This window comes from Benincasa hispida, chromosome 1 (genome assembly GCF_027475165.1).
Source record: "Benincasa hispida cultivar pf3 chromosome 1, pf3_genome.v1.1, whole genome shotgun sequence".
Classification (NCBI taxonomy): domain Eukaryota; kingdom Viridiplantae; phylum Streptophyta; class Magnoliopsida; order Cucurbitales; family Cucurbitaceae; genus Benincasa; species Benincasa hispida.
The window spans coordinates 6,908,229-6,912,241 of NC_143478.1; the positions used below are offsets into that span (position 1 = coordinate 6,908,229).

The 4,013-nt window shown below is 40.1% G+C and overlaps 1 pseudogene across 1 annotated transcript; it reads right to left on the reverse strand.

The window, feature by feature from the left end:
- Positions 1–342: 342 nt before the first annotated feature.
- LOC150038195 (E3 ubiquitin-protein ligase KEG pseudogene) lies at positions 343–2,646 on the reverse strand (annotated as a pseudogene). Its single transcript, XR_016528784.1, has 3 exons — positions 2,339–2,646; positions 474–833; positions 343–376 (listed from the first exon to the last, which is right to left on the reverse strand). The product of XR_016528784.1 is annotated as an E3 ubiquitin-protein ligase KEG pseudogene (transcript).
- Positions 2,647–4,013: the final 1,367 nt, after the last annotated feature.

Below are 4,013 nucleotides of genomic sequence, written 5' to 3' on the forward strand. Positions count from 1 at the left end.
GCCACTCGCAGTCATACAAATCAAAGGACCGCCCTCAATGGTAGAAGTTCCCAACTCACTTAGCATTGAGGTTATGTTACTATGGTCATCCTAGTGAAGTGAAATCTCTATCATGAACGGTGTTATATAACGAGACATCAACATTTCGTGGTCAAGTCTTATACAAACTCTTTGTATAGGACGCCCCCGCTCGCATGTTCCCAACACGAATTATCAGGATCAGATCATCTGTGGCAAGTCACAACACTTGTGACCATTCTACAAAGCGGGCCGCGTCTATAGCATTACCAGGATAAGGTTTCCCTTCTATACCCATATACTACAGACCATTTTGGTTATCACTCAAGACATAATCCACTTGTATAAACCAGACCACCTGCAGAACAAAATCAACACTTTTAAAACTACCTGATAACCAGAACTGATGAAAGATAAAGAAACATCACTTTACAGGATTGAGTAGCCACACATACGGGATGGAACCAGTACACATTTCCACCAACGTACAGGCAAAACTCCAAGCATCTGATTCTACAGACATACCAAGCCCATCATCCCAGAACGTCAGTGACTTCTTAACAGGCTCCCACGCTTCAGGAGCAGCATAGTGTGGACTAAGCATTGCACATTCCATGCACAAGTGCATCTTCGATGAATCACAATCCGATTTAGCTTTTGAGCACATAGGTTTCTTTAGTATAGCAGCAAGTCCGTAATCAGAAACCACTGCATGACCAGTATCATCCAAAAGAAGATTTGATGGTTTTATATTCATACATACAACACCAGCAGCATGCAGTTCAGCCACACCTCTTGCCACGTCAGCACCATACCTAGAATTGGCAAATGCATGTACAATGTGAAGAAAGTTCATAGAAAGCTAATACGAATAACAGTTGTTTCGTTTTCCTAAAAAAAACTGATTCCTCCAGATAAAGGAGATGGATGCATAAGAGAATTTAAAGATAAAATCTTTATATATGTAGCTCTTTCTCGTTTCATTTATGGTTGAAACTCTCTGAACTCTTAGGGATCCAAACGAATTTGTTATAAACCTTACAGAATTTAAAATTATTTTGATTTTTATGATCCCTTTCAAGAAGAATGTCAATATCTTATGGCTCAAGTGATCCCACAGCACACCATGACCAGACTTGATCCAAGCTTTTAGGGGGTGTTTTACTGAGTGGAGTTAGTAAGTTTGGGTTTTAAGTGTAGAGTTGTAAGATGGAATTTTTTGATAATTGTGCAAAGTAGATTAAAAGATGAATGTGGAGTTACTCGATAAATGTGAAAAGTAGAAATAGAGGGGGAAATGGAGTTCTTCGCGATAAATATAAAAAGTAGAAAATGATGGAAAGATAGAATTACTCGATAAATGTGTAAACTTCAATAATGCTTACTATTGAAGTTGAGTTGTTTACATCAACATAAGAAGTTGGTGGGTCAAACAGCCCCCTTAATTTTATTTTTCCAGATTTTTCTATCATGCTCAGCCTCAATTACTTATATGAAAGACCAAAAAACCATTCGCCATGATATAGCTCATACATATCCTTAGAGTTGTGATCTCAGAAATCTAGCAATACAGAATCCTTTAATGAGCTAGGAAAGAGCTGATCAAAATGAAACGCCTCCTACAGCCTATTCCAGAGTATAAGTGACCATTAGATAAAATAGAAAGAGCTGGCCTCTTCAACACCCTTTTTTCAAATCTTTGAGCTCTGACTGGTGTTCTCTCTCAAACCTCTTTTGTTATTATGAGTTTCTTTAGAGTTGTACCAACAAAGGTGATTAACATTCTCCTTATGATTCCAAGTTCTAATAAAGTGAGAACGAATTACACCCTTTCATTAATATTTTTAAAAAATAAACTCCAATTGCTAGAAAACTAATATAGCATTTTATTCAGGTATTGATACACAGAGCAGCTATCCCTACCTAGATTCAAGATATAAACGTCACTCGCAGATGCCATTATCCCAAGCAAAGCCATCGATTTACTCCTAATGACTTTTGATTTTAATTTCTAGAACGTGTAGTGAGTTAGCTAGAACTTTACTTTAACTACCATCCTAAGGTTGAACGAGCTGCCACAATGTGGAGCATGCCTGAAGCGACCAATTCTTGTGTCAGTTATTAAAGTGAAAGAAAAAAAAAAACAAACAATTGCATTGTCAAAACACCAAAATACAAGAAGGGGGCCAAAGAATCCACCCAAATGCTAAGGGCAGTACAAAAAATGAGCCCACCCCGTGTGAAAATTATGGTAGCACTAGATTTATAATAATGAAAGAATTAAGAACCAACAATTCCAACTAGAAGATCAAATCAAAACCTCAGTATTTGCTCCAATGTCAGCCGCCCCTCGTTATCCTGCATCTTAGATTGAACAGAACCGTAACACCTATCCATAACTAGATACAAGGAGCCATCCATTTCCATTGCACCATGAAATGTACAGACATTTCGACACCACATCGATGTCCTCCGCAAGCTCTCAAGTTGCTCAAGAACCCAACCCAAATCCATGTCATCACCCACTGCCACTTTCTTCACAGCAACCTGGTGCCTACACCTTGTGCTCTCGCTCCTCCTGCCGCCAAGCACAGCAGTCCATATTTTAACACCCCTATCTGGGAACATACCTAGAAAGGTGAATTAGATAGATTTAATGCATGCATGCAAGTTAAGGACAATCCATTAAAGTGTTTAAATGTGACTACTTGAATTTGTTCTTTTTTCATAGACAAACGTTGTTTATGAGCAGGTTTTAAAAGACGACTTAGACTAAAATCAGTAGTCAGATTGTCTAGGTTAATAAACTCCTAGGTAGAATATTCAGTGGGAGGTATTTGAGGCATAAGATGCTTCACTTAAACCTTACAAGTTTCTCCTAAATAGTCCAAATTGTGAGATCTACCCTCGGCCTTGCGGCACATTTGGCGTGTCCACCTAACGGATGGTGTTTGGGTATGTCAATATCAAGGTGGATGGAGAGAGTGTTCACAGTAAGTGGGAGTGGAAACTGTGACAGCATATCCCTCGACTCCCTCGTTAGGTTGAATAAAGTTACTGTGCATCGCCTCGAGCCATCCTCGGATTGTCCCTCTAAAGGATGGCAGTTTTGCATGTTTCTTGGTCTCCTCAAGATTTCCATTCAAAAAGGTCGTCTTGACGTCCATTTTCCAGATCTCATAATTATAATAAGCTACAATGGACAGAAGGATGCGAATCGATTTTAACATGGCAACAGGCGAGCAAGTTTCCTCATAGTCAACTCCCTCTACCTGGGTATAACCCTTTGCCACAAGTCAAGCCTTGAAGGTTTATACCTTCCCATCAGCACCCTGTTTGCGCTTGTAGATCCATTTACAACCTATAAGGCGAACCCCATCAGGCTGATCTACAAGATCTCATACTGATTTGAAGTACATCGACTCCATCTCGAGATCCATGGCCTTGACCCATTCATCCCGATCAACATCCACCATTGCCTTCTTATAAGACAACAGATCCTCAACGTCACCATCTACTACCATAGCAAGGATTTCCGTGAAACCAAGATAGCAAACGGGTGGATTCGCAACCCTCCCACTACGTCAAGGTTCCCTTAACTCTTGAGGTGGAACCGACCTACTAGATGAACTCCCATCAACAACCCTTATTGATGTAGTAGGCTCTTCAACAACTCTTGTTGAAGTTTCAGTAGTTTCATTGGAAAGCTCACGTAACACGACTTTGCTTCATGGACTATGCTCCCTTATATGATCCTCCTCCAGGAAAGTAGCATTTGTTGAAACAAACCCTTATTTTCCGTCGGATCATAAAAATAACCCCCTCGTGTACCTTTGGGGTAGCCTACAAAGAGGCACAACCTCAACTGTGGTTCCAACTTCTTGGGATTAACCTCAAGCACATGTGCAGGGCAACCCCAAAGCGGAAATGACATAAACTAGCTTTACGCCCATTCCATAACTCCAAAAGTGTTCTTCCAACACTCTTAGAGGGAA